Source organism: Cibotium barometz, chromosome 18, assembly GCF_041138505.1.
Source record: "Cibotium barometz isolate CiBa-2024 chromosome 18, ASM4113850v1, whole genome shotgun sequence".
NCBI lineage: Eukaryota > Viridiplantae > Streptophyta > Polypodiopsida > Cyatheales > Cibotiaceae > Cibotium > Cibotium barometz.
In genome coordinates this window covers 48679496-48701620 of record NC_141063.1, presented here as the reverse complement: position 1 = coordinate 48701620, position 22125 = coordinate 48679496, and positions in this window count along the sequence as shown.

Genomic DNA, 22125 nt, shown 5'->3' with positions numbered 1-22125 from the left:
CAACACAACCAACTGTGACAGCTACCCCCAGCAAGGAAACTAGGTAGCTGAATATCTCAGAAACTTGGGGGATGACCATCACAAAAGAATAGACACAAAGATCCCCATCCAAATTGTTAGCGGTATTTCTGCCATAACAAAGAAAAGATAAGGGAAAATAAAGAAGGTGTATCCATTGTTGTTCTCAGCCAAAATCCGTAATCCTCAATGAATCATACAATAGCACACACCCACACTCTCTACCCACAATTAACATGAATGATCTGAATGCCCCCTGAATATAAGGTAGGTGGACACACCTAACTTTGGCACGCCGACTCTATAGTAAAGTGTGTTGTTCCGCCACCTCTCACATTCCACTTTGACATCTAGCGACGCTGACTCGACTCGGCGGGGTAAGGTGGCTGACCGCCTCTGTGGCTGTCTAGCCGCCAGCACTTGGCACGTCCGGTGGGTCAGATTCCTAATTCGATGACTCAAACCCATAATGATAGGGTCATGCTAGCATCGTGCACATACTATTTAGCTAGTGTAAGTATAGTGCAACCTCCATTCCATCATGCCTCCTCAAAGGCACACTGCCAACATGTGTTATAAGATGCTGAGTATCATCTCCTGTGACCACATAACCATTTGTATCCAATGGTTGCATCTTCTCAAACCACTCACCATGACATGTCATGTGGTTTGAGGCACCTGAATCCATATACCATGACTCATCTCCAGCATTCTGAGAATCCATTGTCCCCATAATGTGCTTCATTGCAAAAAGATGATTTGAACTCCCATCATTGTTACTAGTAGATGCATAATTTCCATGTTGTGGTCTTCCATTCCTGACATCATTCTGCTTTTTGTAACAATCTTTTGCCATATGTCCAAGTTTGCCACAATAGTGACATTCAATCCCATTCAAATTTTGTTGAGGACCTTGCCATCGTCCTCTACCACGAGCACCTGTTCCAACTCTCCCCCTATGGGATTGAAATCCACGACCTCCACGTGATCCAAATGATGACTGTGAATTCTGAAAATTCTGATTTGATTGTGGTTGAGTAGACATGTCATTCCAACCACGTCCTCCACGGCCTCGAGGGGTAAATCTCCCCCTTCCTCGAAAGCCTCTAGATGAGTAAAAAGCCTGATTCCTTGCATGCTCATCATTACTGGATGAGGATGCACTACCTGTAAGACTCATACCACCAAGTCCAAGCTTCAATTCTTCCACAATGAGCAATGACACAAGCTCATTAAAGTCTGGCATTCCTCCCAACCTTACTGAGATGGAAGTGTCAAAAGATTTGTATTCTTTGCCTAAACCAGGCAATGTGAGAGTAACCAAATCATCATCATCCATTGGGGCATGGATTGATGACAAGGAATCTGCATAACCCTTGATTTCCTGAACATACTCATGTATACTCCTATTCCTTCGTGTTACACTGTGAATTTGTTGCTTTAGTTGTATCTTCCTTGCACCAGTGTCTGTCTCATACATTCGGCACAATATACCCCATGCTTCTTTCGGTGTATCTGCATCTTGGATGTGAATAAGCAAGGCATCTGTTACACAGATTGAAAAATAATGCAATACTTTTGAGGACCGCTCTACCCATTGCTTGTGAGCCAGCAACTGAGCATTATTTGGTTGAGGAGGTAGAAATGGCTCCGGGTCTTCATCCGAGACGAGACTCCATAAACCTTTGCCTTTCAAAAAACTCTTCATTCGAAACTTCCACACTTGAAAGTTAGTTCTGTCAAGCTTCTCTCCAACAATCTGTATCAGACCATCTCCCATTGTTGCAAAAATATAGTAGATGTACCCCTTTGACAAATTGTATGCAGGACCTGTAAAGCTTCAAATCTCATCCCACAATGATTCATCAACAATGTACACTTGATCAAAGTTGAAACCAAATGATACTTCTTCACAAAAAATTTTCTGGTTTTTTTTCTCGCCAGAGAACCAGTCAAAGATCTTGCTCTAATTCCTTCAAATCTTGTTCAAATTTGATGTTTATGCATTCATTGGCTTCATAACACATTGATCCAACATATCTAGAAGGGTTTGATCAAATTCTTCAAGGTTAATGAGAACCACCAATTTTTGTAGCTCCCTCGTTTGCCTTTTTCTGCATCTGTCAGGTACCACCTCTCACTAAAAGTGCTCTATCTCCTTCAAATCTATCCAAATTCAAAACTTTCTGAATCAAAAGTTTAGCAACTCCTTGCTCCTTGCTTGTACCAAAGGAATTAGTCCAATTCTCAACAGGAAGAGATTAATGCTTGCATTAGTGAAGCTCTGTTTCTGCAACACAGTTCTGTAATTTTGCTAATGACTGGTTATTGAGTTGAATGAGCTCCAAATCCTTCAATTAAGCTTCCCAAATGTTAATGTCAGCTCCAAACAAGTATTTGCTAAGCTCCAAGTGACTTCAACCTCATGAAAAGACCTTGTAATGATCAAATATGATTGAAAATGATGAAAATTGTCCAAGAATCTGCAAAAAAAAGTGCCGCCTGCTTGTAGGGGTTCTGGGGAGAGGGCATTACACCATTGACATGATAGGCCTCTTAGTTATGACCTAATCTAACATGGGTATAAGGGGTTTGGCTCAATTTTGCTTCAATCTTCCGCATTCGATCCTCCACCAGGCACATGTTCTCTGTTTTTGTAGAGTCCAAAAAAACCAGAATTTTTCTCTTCACAAATTGCCTGTAATGCATTAATTTTCCATGCAATGACTTGCCCCAAAGTTGCTAATACATGTGTTCATTCACAGTACATGAGAGCCTTAGTGTTTGCTTTGCATTTGATCCAATACATTTGCCAAGACACACTCCTTCATAAGCTTTCCATTAAAGCTTCAAAATAGAAATTTTCTGCTTGCTTTTGCACCTTTAATCTTCTCTTACACTTGCTCTTGATACCTGCAATCCGCAGAGGGGGTCTTGCTACACTTACCAATGGTCCTTAGCTCTCAGATCTGATGCCGGTGTGTGCTCCACAGCTTCTCCTTTGCTCCAAACTCCAATGGCTTCCTTCACAGCTTTTTCTTCAAGCTTCTTCTTCCCTCTTCTCTCACTCACTCACAAACCCTAATGTTGAGCACCAGGCTCTGATACCATGATAAAATACAGAAGCAGGAGGGAGCACACACAAGAGAAGCAAACCCTAATCCATATCCATCAATCATAAAGAAGGAGAGAAGCCATAGTCATCATCTCTCTCACACACACAAAGGAGAACACAACATAGTGTTATGTCCACACTACAAAAGTAAACCTAATGTAATGTCCACACCACACATGACCAGCTGGACGCGGTCATAAACACACCACATGATATCTATCTACCATACTGTCACTCTGTCAACACCCATGTGCTATCCTCCAGCTGTATACGAGCTTGACATTTCAACACGTCCAGACTCCACTAGCATGGAGTAGACACAGGGTAGGCATAGTATTGCCCATCAAAAAGATATTTTGATGAAGTTCCAGCAGCTGCTATATGTTGATGTACATCAAATGGCACAACAGCTCCATCTCGACTTGATGAACATGGAACATCATCTCCAAAGAAATATGCTAAAAAGCACAAGAGCGTGTGCATAAGTAGCGAATTAAGCATTGTATCCATATCTTCATGATGTTGTATAGGCTTAACATGAGCACTCAATCTATGCTCCACTACATCCAGTATATAAGCATTATCTGTATGCTCCTCGTCTCTTGCAGCAAGGTATGAAACCAAGCTGCATCAACCTCTATAAGGCTATCACCATGGACAGGCACACCATCATCAGCAAGCAACATGTCAAACCAATCTATGTCATCATCTATATGGAAGCTGGAAACTGAATTTTTCAGACTATCTACACCATGCGGGAAACCTGATGCAAGGTTAAAGACATCCAAGGGCATCACCTAGCTCTTCCGACCTTCATGCTCCTTCCATGCTCTCTCAACCTTTAGCATAACCGTCCCATTGTCATGGCTAGGACTACCATATGGATCATCTGAATCTCCTCTTCTCATCATCCCAACGTAAGCTACATTCAGGGTATTCACTTGCTTATCCATCCAAGGGATCTCAACATGTGAGGGATTTTCCAAGCTTTCATAGCCACTTGCTCCTTTCCTAACTCACCCTTCTTTAGATGCATTGAAGCATTCTGGAGATCATTCTCCATGCTCTCCGGCATATGTATCTAAGGGTTCTCGATATGCAAGGGCTTTTATAGGCTCTCTTGGCCACACAGCTCCTCCGTTGCCTCTATGCTCTCCAGCATATCCGTCCGAGGGGTCTCAACCTGCAAAGGCATTTTCGGGGTCTCTCGACCACGGCATAGCTCCTCCACTCTGCTTTACCCTCTTCCTTATCCATGGGTGCATGCTACAACCTTTCCTGCTCATCCATTAGAGCATCTAGAGAACAAAAATACTACTCATTCATGCGAGCATCTACAAAGCAAACTTCCTGCTCATTCATTCAAGCATCCACAGTGTATGCATCCTACTCTTTCATTTGAGCATGCATCCGACAATCATGCTGTTCCTCGAGATTTGTCTTGGGTTTCATAGGGTTGTCCAGCCACCTCTTGTTGTTTTGACTGCTTTAATTGGGCACCTCTTGTGCTTTTTATGGACAATCCTAGTAGAGGTTTTGGTGGATTCTTGCCAGTAGGACCTCACCAAGATGGGCTACAAGTTTAAACTGTACCTCTCATATTTGCCTTCTCCTTAGCCATTATACCCATGAGCACTGGAGTCACCACCTTGTCCAATGATGGGTAGTCTTATGGAGGCTCAAGCCTGATGACTCATTATTGGAGTGATTGTGAGATTAGTGGGCTCCGCCTTGAACTAGTTTTCATGGATGATTTTGATTCAAGCTTAGAAGAGGAAGGGGAAATTATTGATGAACCTCAAAACGTTCTATTAGGATGTACGTGTCAACAAATTGATCAAGTACTTTCAGAGAGAGAAGCTCAATGCAACTCTACCTTTGAAATTAGAAAGGGAATCATGCACAACTATCCTTGTTAATGGTAGTGCCCAAAGCTATGTGATATAATTCTTAAGATCAAGTTAGTAGATAGAAATGTGACACTACCCTTGGGAGAGATGTATGGATCAACAAGCTCTTGTCATGGGGGTTAACATTCGATCATGTATTTATGGTTGTTAATTTTAAGAAGTCAACAATGTATGAAATGATCTTAGGCCAACCATTCATGAGGAAACTTAAAATGTCCCTTGACTAAGAAGGACACAATTATGCGAATCAATCAAAAAACTTGGAAGAAGGACATTATTATGTGAGTCAATCTAAAAACTTGGAGTCATCACCCCGTGTCAAAGTATCTTATTGATGATGAAGAGTCTAACACTATGGAATGTAGCATTGACCCGATCATTGTTGCAATGTTTGCTTGGTTGAAGGTATTAAATTTGAGACTTATTCCATCAAACTGACGTTTGATGACATAAATCTAGGCAAAAAAAGGCCTTCATGAAACTTGGTTACACTTGCTTTGAGCATAGATACCACAACCAAGATAAGTGGAACTTGCTTCTATGATGAACATGACAACTCAATTGCATTGATATGTCCTAGAAGCATGGATTGAAAGTACCTTGAAGATGGCGATAGAGACTCTGTCCCATCTAAATTTAGATCTCAATGACTCCCTTGCAAGAGAAAATAGAATTTTAGCTAAGTTAAATCTTATGGCAATGTCAAGCCCTAATTCTAACTCTGAATCCTTTGGTTTGAGAGAAAGAAACTCTTGTAGCCTAGGATGACTGAGATCGGTTATGTTACCTAGGTGTATGCCAATAGTGGGATGACTTTTGTTGCAAGTGGGAAACCTCTAGGGAGGGGGGACATAGGCCTAACCCAATTTTACTGGCAAGGCTGAGGCAACTGCTTCTTTAAATGTGGATGACTCTAAATCTAGGAAACTAAGTTGCTCTACATAAGGACGATGGAACAAAGAATTGGCTGAAAGGGAATGTGTACGCTTAACTGTCAGGAAGGGAAAGACTGTGAAGCTAAACTTAAGAATAATAGGAGTGAAATTTGTAAGATGGTTGAAATAATTTATATAGATGAGGAGGATTGGAAAGTTGAACTGGCACCTTAGTTTCAGTTTAGAGAGAAAATAGGGAAAAGTGTGAGCCATCAAACTCAGACTCATCCACTAGTCTAGAGAGCCATGCCCACTGTCTCGGGGGTAGCTAAGAGAAGAAATTCAAAAGAAAGATTCAAGAAAACATTACACTCCTACCGTTAATGTATCAAGGCAGCAAGAACACTGTTGTTCTAATCATCAAACTCCGGCTACATCGCCTGCTTGTACTCTGAACGTCAATGTGCATTTTTTCAGTAGGCTGTAATACTCATAGTTTGAATCTTGTATTAAAAGATTGGTATAAAAGTGATGATACCAAATGGTTTGCCTCAATCGTCGACACTACTCGCCAACTTGTGAGATTCATGCTTAAAAGACAGAGAGTGTTAGATATTTTTTGACCTCGCATGTCAGTTATGTTAAAGCTTCCAGCGGAGACTAGGTTTTGCACTCACTTTTACACTTTTGAGTCTCTTCTTCAAAATAAAGATGCAATTTGCGAAACATTTACATGCATGACATTTCATGATTGGGAGAGCACTCAACCTGAAAAAGTGAAAGAGAAAATCAAAGTCTTGAAGGCAGTGCTTACGAGAAGAAGTTGGTGGAACAGTGTGATGGATGCATACCATGTAATGATGCCTGTTATGTATGTTGTACGAAGTCTTGATCAAAGAGCACCTAATCTCGGGAAAGCATGGATGCAATGGTGGACTGTCCAGCTAAGTTTGGAGTGTCCTGAGAAATTAGAGCATTCAGTGGTGGAAAAGCAATGGCGTGTACCATTCTCTAGTAGACAAAGAAAAGTCCTATTGAAGTACTTCCATGCTAGATGGATTGGAGCGCATTCACGACTACACAGTGCTGCTTACATGTTAGATCCTGAATACTGGAATATGGATTTGATGTCCAACGTTGAGGTGGTTCAAGATTTTTATAAAGTGGTAAACACTTTTTATAATAATGTTGATGATCGTGTAAAGTGCATAAAGGAGATGACCTCATTTCGATTGAAATAGGGTTTATTTTTCAACTCCCTTGTTCAACAAATGGCTAAAGAGCAACCTGCATGGAAGTGGTGGATGATGAATGGTGGTGAGCATTATGCTTTATTGCGCAACCTTGCGATGAAGGTTCTAAGTCAGTGCTCTTCAAACTCAGGCTCAGAAAGAAACTGGAGCATGTACAAATATATTCACAGTACTATTCGCAATCGACTTCTTGCAGATCGAGTAGATAAACTTGTTTACATGTATTGCAATGAAAAGATCTTGCGAGACATTGAAAGCGAAGAGTATGAAGAAGATATGCCTAGATGGATGTACGATTGTGATGATGTAGTAGACGAGAACTTTGATGTTGGACGTACATCGTGCACTAGCCTTGAGATAGAAGACAATTTGGACATTGACTTAGATGAGCTTAATTTAGCAGACGAGAGGGTAAACAGTGAAAGAATTTTGGAACAAGATACTGACATAGAGGAAGAAGTCATTTCATTAATTTCATAAAAAATACTTGTACAAATGATTGTATTTGGAGAAATTATCAATACAAAAGTAGGATTTATGTCTTTCTTAGCTTTCATCTTGAAATAAATTGCGAATTGCACTAGGAGTTGCATCTAAAGGTCCTGGTGGTTTATATTCGCTAGCCATGCCGAACACTGTATAAATACCTTGATTTATTGGGACACTGCACAATTCACATGTGGAAATATTTTGCATTTGCCTCACTAAACATATTAAGTGGTAGTAGTGTCCACAGGGTAGTATATACTGGCCGCTCCACCCATCGAATACTTTGTAACATACAGGACATTGGGGGGTGGAGGAACTAGTAGCCTCAGCAAAAACTCCCACAAGATCAGGATGTATCAAAAAATGAGAGATGTGGTTCCCTTGGCGCACAGGAGCTATACGTGAAGAGATGGTCTGTACATCTTGGCTGATCTTTGTGAGCTGCTCTTGAATCCCTCTATTGGCCGAGGGAGGAGTTGACGCTTGAGATAATCGTACAACTTATTTCTTCTTCTCTGCTAGCTGTGCCCCTAAGCTTTCTTTGACCTTGTTTAACTCCAATTCAGTGCCCTCCACCATGAGATCAAGTTCCTCCCTTGTGAATGTCACTGTCTCTTCACGTATGTCGTGGGTGTTGACAGTGGCCTCTCTGGAGGCGAAGTCCACTAGAGTTTCTAGGATAAATTGTGCATATAGCATCTTAGCAAAATAGAGTGGAGCATCGGCGTTATGGAGAGGACGACCGTACACCTCCAAGAAAATGCGTTCGGCATTAATTTTGATATCATTATGAGTGCAACGCGAAACCTTCCATCTTCCCTTCTTAATCTCGACATCTAGACATGGCCATATTTCCTTTATCATCTTTGTGGTTACACATTTATTTATGTCTTTCCATTGGACATAAGTAGGATTTGTCCATTTCGACAACCTGCATGCTGTTCTCGTAGCTTCGCGGGCTGTCAGTCCATGTGCAAGGGCCTTCGTTCGCTCATATGCCTTCTTGGCTAACTCTTGATGCTCGTTTGCTTGCGCTTCTGCCATATCTGCATGAACGTAAATGACTTTAGGATTTTAATGAACTGCAAAGATCAACATAAGATAAATTGACCATTACCCTCAAAAACTTAAAGTTTAACACCACGAGATGAGATATGTATTGCAAAGACTCAATGAAAAATATCCACTTGACTCAAAGAATACTTCAAACAATACGCGCACATCAAATTTTGAAGAGAAAACATAAACTTAAACACCACAAGAGGAGAGAGATATTGCAAAGACTCAATGAGAAAATATTTCAAACAATGCGCACAAATCAAATTTTGAAGAGAGACAAACAAAGAGACATTCTTGAAACTTAATCTCTTGATATTGTATCATTACAAAATTGGGGTGAATGACACTGATAGCTCTACAAGAGGATGTTGTGCCCTCGTTGGGTCAGTATTTAGTGATCTAAAAAATTCCACTACTTGCAAAACAGATTTTTGCTCGTCGCCGCGATTAGGTAGACACATCCAATTTTTGACTCTATAAATAATAGTATCCATGGTAACTTTGTCATAGGAACTATTGTCCATCAACAACTCTTGTACTTTTTGCCAAAAGTCATATAAAATTTGTAATAAATACCCTAAAGCAAAAACGTCAGATGCAGGAGTGTATGCATCTGCCAAAAACGGATCATAAATTTCCGGGGCTATCCAACCACAACTGTTTATTTCACTCTCTGTCTGCGTAGGAGACCGCCTCTGCCACCTTCTCAGGGTTCTTGTCTGCTTCAAATACAAAATTGAGAGACATCTGTTTTTTGGGCACTCTCAGCAGTAACCCCCAATCAATAATACCTACGCTTGGCTTCAACTCTTTTGTAAAATCCAACACTACATTGAATGAATGTAGGTCGGTATGTACAATTCCTGCCAAATGTGCTATCGCTAGGCCTTCCACCAGGGCATGCATAATATGTGGCATGGTTATTACTATTTGTTTTATTTTAGAAAGTTCTAGATGACATAAAGGAATATTATCGGGCGGGGGTTTTCTCCATCCTCGATCCAAACGGAAAATTGCTCTAGTGAACTCACTGAATCTGAAGGGGACCTTCAGAAGAGTATCACCAAGCGAGCCGCCATTATAGTATGGGAAAATAGTGATCCAAGGAGATTCGTTTGTGAAGGCAATACACCTGACAATTGATGGGTGTAGAACCTGCATGCCCTGCTCTACTTGGAAGCTCTCAAACTTGGCGCTGCCTTCTCCTTTGTAGTGCTTTTCGCAAAAAGTAATGTGCTCTGGCAAAAATGATATACCTCTAACTGTATACTCTTTTACTGTGCCAAAAATACCAGAGCCTATTGTTCGCCCTTCGAGCAGAGCCTCGTGCGGGATGCCAATGAGGTGAGTGCACATAGAATTGTAGATTGTGCGATTAATGGCACCCGTCCCACTCGCATCTGCCTGACTGGATGTTGTAGCAACGTCCTGGGCAATGCGCACTCTTTTGGGGAGTGACTCTGCATCCAGCTCCTTCATGCGCTTGCTCTTGGCTCTTTGCTCGCTCCATACAGCATCCCATAACTGTAGACGATGCATATTAGCTTCAGGCGGGGCAGCATCTCTAAGATCATTGCATGCTACACGCATGCTCCTCAAAATAGTTCGTGTTATATGTTGATGGTTGAAGTCTGCTATCTTTTGTCTATCAAGCAACTCAGCATTGCCTCCGCTTCGTAGTCGACGTTGTGCATTTTCCCATATCTGCTCTAATAGATCTCCCATGAGTATCTCAGACTCATTGATCTTTTTGATGATGTCTTCTGCACATTGTGACACTGTGATGACTACATCAATGCAAATTGCTCGTAGAACGATTTTACGCTCTTCAGGGGAAAGCATGTTGGTCATCTTCGCAAATCTAGCAAATATCACTAAACACAACAAAAACGGAATATTAAATAACATTACTGAAATCAACATCAAGCAACATCAAACGTGAGAGAACAGCAATAAGTGTATCATTACTTATCAATGATCAAACAAAAACGGAATATCAAATAATATTACTAAAATCAACATCATCCAATACATTATCAAACGTGAGACAACCACAACAAGTGTATCATTACTTATCAATGATCAAACAAAAAAGGAATATCAAACAATATTACTGAACTCAATATCATGCAATACATTATCGAATGTGAGACAACCGCAACAAGTGCATCATTACTTATCATTACTTATCAAGTGTATACATGTTGCACTCCTCATCTACACACCTACTGTGATAGAGAGAGAGAGAGAGAGAGAGAGAGAGAGAGAGAGAGAGTTGTGAAGTGTATCATGAGAGATAGAGAGAGGAGGAGGGGTAGGGAGAGAGAGAGGTGAGACAGATAGACAGAGAGGGAACATTAGATGACATTTTTAATAGTTTTGTGAGTTTCTAAAGAGAGAAAAATAATTAGTATTCCTAAAGCACTCCTCATCTACACACCTATCATGACAGAGAGACACAGAGAGAGAGAGAGAGAGAGAGAGAGAGAGAGAGAGAGAGAGAGAGTTGTGAAGTGTATCATGAGAGAGAGAGAGAGAGAGAGAGTTGTGAAGTGTATCATGAGAGAGAGAGAGAGAGAGAGAGTTATGAAGTGTATCATGAGAGAGAGAGAGAGGGGGGGAGGAAGAGAGAGAGTTGTGACAGATAGAGAGAGAAGAAACATTAGATGACATTTTCAATAGTTTTGTGGGTTTCTAAAGAGAGGAAAATAATGTACTATTTTATGTTTTAAGAAAATAGAGGGAGAAAAGGGAATTTATTAGGGATTATGTATATTTTAAGAGAAAAAAAAAGAACTCCTCATCTACACACCTATCATGTTGTGAAGTGTATCATGAGAGAGAGAGAGAGTTGTGAAGTGTATCATGAGAGAGAGACAAAGAGTTGTGAAGTGTATCGAGAGAGAGAGAGAGTTGTGAAGTGTATCATGAGAAAGAGAGAGGGGGGGAGGAAGAGAGAGAGAGATATTCATTATTTCGAGTCACGTTATCATGAAATTAAACTTAAAGACAATATGATGTAAACTTTGATCCATGAAATACGCATGCCGCGTTACCAACCAAGTATCGCATGGATCACACACAATAAAAACAATACAAGTCGAATCAAGCAAATTTATGACATTTTTCCAACCGCGTTAACGATCAAATGCCGCAATATGCAAAAAACAATATATGCACTAGCGGACGACACCAACTTGCCGCATTAACGACAAAATGCCACCCGATTCTAATGGAATATGAATAGAATACGGACATACACTGGCCGCGTTATCGACCATATGCCCGCATTTGACAAAGGGAAGGGAAGGGAAGGTGACATCGCCATAACGATACTATGCTTGCCGCGTTACCGACTAGTACCGCTACGGCGTGCCATACTTACCATAGGACACAAACCAGCCGCGTTACTGACTATGTGCCCCAGGATAAGCACCATTCCGGAGAATGGCCTTACACACACACCCCTCGTGTGGCGGACCACCCACATCCTGCCGCGCATTGCGACAATGGGCGGCTGCTCGCACGAACACACACACCCACATACACCCACACAAACACACACACCCACAACTGTCATTACCTGTGTATACTATCAGCAATGAACTCCCAAAGGGCCCCCCGGGCCCATATATATACAAAATTGTAGCCCACTGGGCTAGATGACGACCCTGGCGGGTCCCGCCGGGGTTTTAATATTTCCGGCGAGACCCCCGGGTATTGCAAAATCCCCGTGGGATTTTAGCCGGTTTACAAGGAACCTCCCACCGGCTTTTTTGGGAACATGTTAACATGTTAACATGTTAATAACATGTTAACACATGTTTTAACAAAAAAAATTGTGATCACGTGAATATAAAATCATTGATTGTTATTTTGAAATTTGAAGGTTCTTTTTCAAATTTTATCATTCACCTAACACTAAACTTCGGTTTTTCGTGAACATGGAGTATGCCTCAAGAAAATATATTTCATAAATCCATAGAAAAATTTCCAATACCTCATCACATCGTAAAAACAAAACCATTGAGTGCATCAATATCTACATTTACAATAGTGAGCTGAACAATTTCTCATCATGATAAAATTATTGAATAAGAAAACATTCAAATCTTTAGAAATACACCTCACAAGGATTTACGTAGAGACCCATAATTGGTTTAATTTGACTAAAAGAGAAGTTCTATTTTTATCCATTTTATGTTGAAATAACTCAATTTGAGTACTTTATTCCCTTCCAAGACTAAACCCAAGCGTAATCAAGCTTGGCAACCTAGGTTAGCTAATGTACCAAGCGTAGGTGTAGACTGTTCACGTGTTTGACATGTCACATATATATAGCATGCACTCCACCTCAATGTGCCACTTTATTATGCCACCTCATCATTAATGATATAGAATGCCGTGTCACTATGCCGCCTTTTCATTAGTGGCATGGCATCACTAGAAGGCATATAGGGGTCTAGTGACAAAGGGGTTGGCGATAAAATCCCAGCTGCAGCTATCATCTCTCTCTTCTCATATTCCTCCTTCGCAACCCTTATCTCATCTCCCTTAACTCTTAACTTTCTCTTCTCATATCCCTCAATGGAAAACCCCTCGTCTCCCTCCTCTAATCAAAAGGTAACACTATTTTCCTCTCTCTTCTCCATACAAGCATGCAAACGTCACTATAACACGTTATAAGAATATCAACTTTTTCTAGTAGCATTGGTGTAGTGTTTACTAGAAGCATTGCAGTTGCATTTTCTAGTAGTGTTTAGCACTATTTTGTAAGCAGGGATGTCAAGACTCATTAACAATGCTACTCAGTAGTGTTTTTCGCTACTCATCAATGTTTTTTCTCCGTCTACTATGAAAAACAAGTTCCAAAGAGAAAATGAAAATTGTATTTAAGTTATACATGTCATATATGTTTTTTTTAAAGATATCATGATAAAAAAACATCTATGTTTTTCCTCCTCTTTGTCTTCACCTTCCACAAGTTTTCTATGAAAGCTTTACCCTCATGATGAGAAGGTTTTTTTCTTTACCCTATCCATCTCTATTGGTTCTCCTCTCCTTCCCCTCTCTCTCTTCTCCCTTCTTTGCTCTCTCTCTCTCTCTCCATCTCCCTCTCCTTCCCCTCTCTTTCCCCTCTCCTTCCGCTTTCTCCGCTCTTTGCTCTCTCCGTCTCCGTCTCCCTCTCCTTCCCCTCACGCTTGAAGTTTCTTCCCTCTCTTAAGATTAGGATCATGATAAGAATTAGACTTAGGGTTATTAACCTTGCTTTGGTAATGTTTCCTTTGACTTCGACAGTTAATCATTTGCAAGCCCCATTGAAGGTAAAAGATCTCTCTTTGTTTCGTTGATTTTATTTTTTGGGGATTTTTTTATATATTTCAAGGTTTTTTATGCGTAAGGATTTTCATGTTTTAGGATTTATGTATAAGCCTAATCAAATGCATAAGGCTTATGCATACAATTAAGCATGCATAGGCTCATGCATAAGCTTTTTGCTCTTGTTTTTACTACTTGTTTGTTGTAGATTTTCCTTTTTATGAAGCTAAGGTACCCTCTCCATTGCTTGAGGTAAGCTCCTAAACATAACTATTTTTATCCATTTTATTTTTTTATTGCACCCTCGGATTAATGCTTAAGCTTATGCTTATGGCCTTATGCATATGTTTATAGCTTATGCATATGCATAAGCATATGGCTTGTGCATAAGCCATAAAGCATATGCTTATACATAAGTCTTATGCATAAGCCATAAAGCATATGCTCATCAGCCTTATGAATAAGTCATAAAGTATATGCATAAGTATAAGTCATATGCACAAGCCATACATATGCTTGTGCTTAAGCCATAAAGCTCATGCTTATACATAAGCATAAGCTTATACATTAATACATAAGCATAAACATTAGCCCTATGCATAAGCCATAAAGCTCAGGCTTATGTATAAAGCATATGCTTATGCATAAGCATGAAGCATGAAGCATAAGCCTATTTCATGAAGCATGTTAATCATATGCCTTATGCTTAAGATTGAGTTAAGCCTTATGCATATGACATAAAAGCTCATGCTTATACATAAAGCATATGCTTCTAAATAATGAATATGCATAAATATATGGCATAAGCTCATGCTTATACTTGTATTATAGGTCCCATCTTTTTTTAGCCCAACTCTTCTCTTGGGGGGTCACCTAGAAATATGTAAGTATACCATGTGAGTTCAAATGAAGGGGGTTTTTATTTAAAATTTTAAGGTAAATTTACAGAAATACATTTACACAAAGGGTTTTTTTAATCAATTTTGAAAAAAAAACTATAAGTCCATAAAGAAAAAAGGGTCATTTTATTCATAAAAAATTCACAAGTGAGGGGTTTAGTTAATACCCCTTGATACATAGGGTTTCATATAGTAGTGCACCCCCGAGGCTCTTCTCAACCACTCAAGGTAAATCTCTTACACAAAAGCTCTTTTTCCACTTATGCTTTTCTTATTTTTACACCCTTGGGTACGAGGGCTTAGGATTAGTGTATATGCTCTTTAGGATTATGGCTTATGTATAAGGCATGAGGTATATAAGGGGCTTATGCATAAGGCTTATGGCTTATACTACATAGGAGTGTTATTATGCATAAGACATGAGGTTTATACAAGGCTTGTGCATAAGGATTATGGCTTATGCATAAGGACCTTATAAATATAAGCATATGCATAAGCCTCTTATACATGAGTGTTATGACTTATGCTGATGCCATAAGCGTAAGTTTATGTTTCATCTCATCTAATATTTAAACTTTTTTATTTTTATAAGATATTTTCATAGAAGGTGAATAATTTTCTCTCTCATTGTGTGTGTGTGTGTGTGTGTGTGAGAGAGAGAGAGAGAGAGAGAGAGAGAGAGAGAGAGAGAGAGAGAGGATTTGAGTGAGAGAGTATTGTGATGAGTGTGTGTTTTTGTATATGTGTGAGAAAGAGGAAGGATGTGAGTGAGAGAGGATTGTGATGAGTGTGTGTTTTTGTATATGTGTGTGAGAGAGAGAGAGATAAGAAATGCAAGCTATGTCATGGGGAAACGGGCAGTGAGAAAGAGTGTAAATTTGGTGATCACTTAATAACATGAATACTATCATTGTTAAGCAATATAAATAGTGTCGCTAAACATGTCACTATGCAACATGGCAGATACGACATTCTTACTCACACTTGACTAGGGGCCCATAGTGTTACATTAATTGTCACTAGGGTTCTCGTAACTTTATAGTGTATGCATTGACACATCATCAATGATGGAGAGGTTCCACTTATTCTAATGGGGATATAATCTCATTCGAACATGCTGATGATGTGGAGTCCACTAGTAGCAGGATAGATCTTTTTATTGATCTTATAATGGGTCAGAGTAGGGATCTTAAGAAGATGCAAACTTTTTTCTTATCCACTTATTGAAACAAACCTAGATTAAGTTGGCCCTAGATTAAGTTGGCCCTTATGGAATTGCCTTAATCAGACTTATGAAGAACTCTTTAGATAGGGAAGAGATCAAGAAACCCAATAAAGGTAAGATCAAAATGGATATTCTAGCCAATAAGAGGGGGCGTCCTTCTAAGGAAAACAAGGCCAAAGTTTCAATGGATGATGAATAAAGAGCTTATACAAATAGAATCAAGAAAAACAAGGCTAGAAGAAGGCACATCACTATGTAAGATTTTTGCCTAGGGAAAGGTGAGAAGCCATATGATCTATGTGATGACATGAAGAATATGAAGGTGAACATTACATTGCCACAACTTTGGGTTTCAATTCTTCTCTTAGGAGAGATATGACTACACTTTTGAGTGACAAGAAGAGGAAAGAGAAGGTTACAAAAGTAGAAGTCAAAGGGGATAGTAAGGAAAGGAAAGGTAAGAAGGTTAAGATTAGGTTAACTTTGACTGATGTGTGGTGCCAATTGTGTTTGGTGTATGGGTGTCAAAGTGTTAATTGATAGGGGTGCATAAATTAATGTCATGAATAAAATAATATGGAGAGTGTAGGCTTAGAGAGTGTGATGTGAAGCATGTGCAACAAATCACGAAATTGAAAGACAAGACATACCCTCTTATCCTTTGAAGATCTTGGTTGATCCAGTCAAATAAACAAAACACATTCCCTTTGCAAAAGTTTTCTTGTGAGATATCTTTCTTCTCTTCTTAATTTCTTTCTATTGGATTCTTCAATGCTTGATGGATTCTTGTTATCAAGGACCATCTTGTCTTGCCTCCATGTAGGCATTAAGGTGTCTCCCTTCACCCCTTTGGCAAGGGGCATTTTGGTATGACATCAGAGTGAGGATGTGATGACAAGATAGTGCACCCACCATAGTACAAAGTTACACTAGCGTCTTGAAGGCAAGAACCAATGACACTTGCTTCGGTAAAGCTAAGGTAAGCTCTTGACTTAAACATATTTGGTTTCTACCCCACCATTGAGGACTAGCCTACTATGGCTTAGCTACATTTTTCCAACCATTCCAAGCTATTAGGTTCATCCAATATTTCCTGGTGTTGACTCCAAAAAAATATGGTTTGGATGTGTTTGTTTGTTTCTTTTTAACTCACCTTTGAAGTTTGTTTACATTAGAGCATTCTATTTTCATCTATTGGTAGGGAAGAACCCTTGTTCACAACCGGTGATTTGCATGAAATTGGAGCTTAAGAGGCTTAGATTTCATTGCTTTAATCAAGGATTAGCTCAATAATTATGATTAGGAGTGGAATCCACTCCGAAAGCATAGCATTGAGCTATATTATGTTAAATTAGAGTGGGATTATCAAATTCGCCCCATGCATTTCATATTCTTTCATAAATTTTTATGCATTATTTGAATTGGTAACTTAGAATCATGCTAAACCATTAAAGACTAATCGAGAAACATTCAATGACTTTTATAATAATTATTAATCAAAGACGAGCGAAGGAGCCAAAACAATAGATTTACCATGATGATATCATTGCTCTAAAATTTTACAGGGCCACATGCTTTTTCTAGCAAGATGGTTGTGTCAACAATAATGAAGAATGGCAAGGCTTAATTTTCCACATGGTAAAGTGATAGAAGTGGGCACAAGGGGCGAAAAGAGAAGGCAAGAATTAGACATGCTCCAATCAACAAGTGCTAAAGAGAGTAAGAGCCAAGGTATATCTCATGAACGAAGATAGAATGTGTATACGTTAGCAAGAAAGGAACGGACCAGAGGTCGACGTGACCCCAACAAGAAAGTATGGGACCAAATGTGGATGTTTTTTAATAACATTCTTGATCCAAAAAAATCAAAATTATTTGAATTTAAGTGAGTGTGGATCGACTACTAGTGCAGTAGTGTGGATCGACTCTACTGATGCAGTAGTGTGGATTGACTCTACTGATGCAGTAGTGTTTGGAAAGTGAATAACCAACACGAGGTGTTGGGCAAGTGAACAACCAACACTACATTTTAGCAAGTGAGTAGCCTCACAATTCACCACAAATAGACTTATGTTGGCCTCAGTTGTCATGGACTCAACAGTCTTTCATTGTAACAACCTTTTATAAATGTGTTGTACCCAGATGAGTGAAGATGGACAAAAAGATCATGCATAGGATAGAAGACACATTTTTTGAGAGAAGTCAAAGGGAGAGTACTAAACTGAGAGGAATCAAAGGGAAAGTACTACCATTTAACTAATGAGAAGGAGGAGGACATGACTTATATCTATAACTATCTAGTGTTGCCTAAGTAGGAGTGAACGCTAGACTATGTATCATAGACTATGTATCATGGAATGGATTGTTATATTTACTTTATGGATTCAATCTATTTTTTCACATTGAGCCTTATCCATGTGATGTATAGAGTGAAATTATTCCTATCATGGTGATGTACTTTAATTTTATTGAGCTATCATTTTAGAACTATCATAGGCATGCAAATGAGTATTACAATTCACGTATGCACCACGAGCTCTTGACTCCATGTTTGATCTCATTTTGAACAATGGTCTCACTAATTTGGACTAATGTATAGATCTTGCCCTACTCATCTGGAGAGTAATGTTGGTGTTTTTCCCACTTATGGTGTTGGGTACATCTCAACTCTTAAGAGATCTAGGTAGGTGGTCCAGAACTAATAATGTGTAGCATCACAATAACACCCTATGTTACAGCCAACCATAAAACTAGCAAAAGGCTCAGGGGGTTCACCTCAAAAAACTTTAGTGTACCATGTGCGATCAAAAGGAGGGGTATTTTAATTCAACTTTTTGAAAAATTTTAACAGGATTACAATAACAAGAGGGGTATTTTAATTCAACTTCAAAAAAAATCCGTTAGCTCATAAGTAAAGAGGGGTGGTTTTATTGGGGAGAAAATTTTAGTTAATGGGTTTCTTAAATGCTCCTTGAATGCACGTGATACATATGATTTTTTAGAAGTGCACCCCCGAGGCAAAAGGGAGCCTCAAAGCTTTACCGAAGGACATGCTTAAATGTGTACCATGCTTAAAAGTCTTCAAAAAAAGGCTATTTCTAGATCCCTTAGCTCCAAAACCAATCTAATTGCCAAATGTAGTTGAGGAAGGCTCAAAAAACTCAAAGGGTTCTTTGAGGATTTCTTTGAGAGGTGATTGGTAATGATCTCAGCCCTTGGGTCTAAAAACCAATCCAATTACTAGATGTAGTTAAGGAAGACTCGAAAGACTTGGAGGATGGCCAAAAGTTTTCCTCCAATGGGTCAACACAATATTTCTTTAAGGATTTATTTGAGATGATCGTTGTAGAGCGGTTCTCTCTACCGTGCAATATAGTGCTCATAGAGTACTACCGATCAACAAATGTGTTAAGAAACACAATGTCAATCTGAGGACTCGACCCGATTAGTGCATGAAGGCTTATCCCTTGAGGGAGAGCTCACATACATGAACCACCACTTGACGATTCAACCATTCAACACCTCAATCAATCTCTCAATCCCTTAAATCCACTACACTAATCAAGAGAACAAGCAATGCATGGCAATCTCTTAATCCCATTCAAACATTGATTAAATCTTAGCTTTCCCTAATGCCAGTAAACCCATAAGTGTGCATCTACTAACCCACAAGCTTAAGCAAGCATAGAATGTAATATTCACAAACCCACAAGCTCATAGAGAGAGTCTATCCATGAATAACTCATTGCCAATGAAGTGGACAAGAGCTTGCATCAATGGAGACTACACACACACACACTACAAGCATGCATACACAAGAGAAAGAAAGAAGCATTCAACTAATCATAGATTAATCTACTTCAATGATGCTAAAACAGATTAAGAGAAAGAAGTGGAGCTATACTCATTAGAGCTTGATGCTCATTAGAGTACAATAGAGAGAGAATTAGAGAGTTGCCATAGCTTGAAAGCTCAAGAGCTTCACTCAATAGCTTGAGACCTCAAGAGCTTCACTCAATAGCTTATGAGAATGGCCAAAAAACGTCCTCTTTCTTTAGCTAACATCTTTTTTATAGAGATGTCACTAACCCTAACCCTAGGCCTCTTTCACACATGGACAGACAACCCCATAAGTGAGCCTTGCTTAATATACTTAGAACTCTCATTTAGAACCCACATTGGCCTAAAACGATTTACATTGCACTTCGGCACAAAAATATGGAAAAATTATGTATGTCTTTATGTTCCCATGGCTACAATCCCGCTCTCTCGCATTAATTGCTTCCGGCCTCCTTCCATAATCCGTGTTTCCATGAGTGTTCCCGTGGAACATTCCCCCCTTCTTGAATCGCACGCGTCCTCGAGCGCGGTAGAAACAAAAGTTGCAAAAAACAATGGAAGACAAGTAAAGCCTTTTATTGAAAAAAAAACAGCAATGACAATCTCACACGTGAGCATGCAAGTGAAAGGCCGATTAGAGTTTTAAAGAGTGCTAAAAGAAGTGAGTAAAGACTAGTCAAAGTGAGACTAAGTGGTAGATAGTGCTATGCAAAGGCAAGTGTGTTTGTACACCACAGGTTATGACCGCAGTCTCAATGTCCTACAAGTGTTTAAGTTATTCGTAAGTGGCAACCCTACTCCTAAATATAAGCCATGGTGATTGGACCTTTCTTTCTTCCTCTTTTTTTTTTTGTGTGTGTAAAGAGCAGAAGGTTAAAGAAAATTATTATTTTTAGCTTGATAAAGAGGACGGTTCCATCCCAATGAGACCCAAGCAATGGGCAAGAGACCTCCGTTAAGAGAATCTAAAGGCCGCTAAGTATCTCAAGGGCGAGACAGACCCTTTTCTTTCTTTTTGACATAAGGAGTATCCCATGAAGATGAGGGCATCGGTCTCGAGGGCCCATAATGTACCCAAGAGTCCTACCAGCATCTATCAAGGCGATAAAGTCCTTGTAGGTCTTCTTCTTAATCTTTTAGACATCAGTGTTCACCCCATGGAAACCAAGGCATCGGTCCCAAGGTGCTAAAACAACCCAAGGTCCTACCAAGCATTCCACATGGCCGTAGACACGTCATGTCTCAAGTCACTTCTATATATTTTGTAGGGCATGTGTTTCATAAATTTTTGTTTATCGTAGCACCTAGCCCATACCTAAGAGGTAGCTACTACTAGGGATAACTAATATACTTCTAGAGCATAAGAGCTTGGCATACTCCGTTGGTATATGTCTTACACCGTCTTCAAATAGAAATACCTTCTACTAAGTTCTCTAAGAATCTAGAAATCACTCGCCAATAGTAACAACTAATTTAAAACGTAAACCAACCAAATGTGTGTGAACATGCAAACAATATATGCAAAAGTGAAAAGCACATAAAGAACAAAAGATTATGATTTGAATACACCTGTTGTAGTGCTCGTTGATGTGGCGCGTTTGTCTTGATGCATTGCTGATGTGCAGATTGCTTCTCTTTGCTCTTTGTAGGCATTGCATGTCTCCCCCCTTCCTAATTTGTGTGCACGGTAGGTGGACTATTGGAGCGTGTTTGTATGCTCTTGTTTAGCTGAGATCTTTGCAAAATGTCTTATTAAACAAACAAGAAAAGAAAATAATAAAATTTGTTATTGGTGCCAATCACCGAATATAGCCGAGGAAAAAAACCCAGTGAGAGAAAAGTGCCCTGTCTTGTTGATCTTATTGTGGAGTTGATGAGCTTATCCTTGCACTAGCGGTGGATCCGTGTCCACTTCTGCTGGAAAGATTGTATCAATCACTTCAAGATGCAAGGACAACCCTGTACAAAAGCCCGCCTCTGGAGAAGGTGGTAGAGGAAGGAGTACTTCCTCGCTAAAATATGGCATTGGTTCTATGGGAAGGTTAAGCAGACAATGCCAATTTTGGAATTGCTCAATATAGGTGCTCATAGTGATCCAAAATTGACATGTTGAGGCTGGGGGA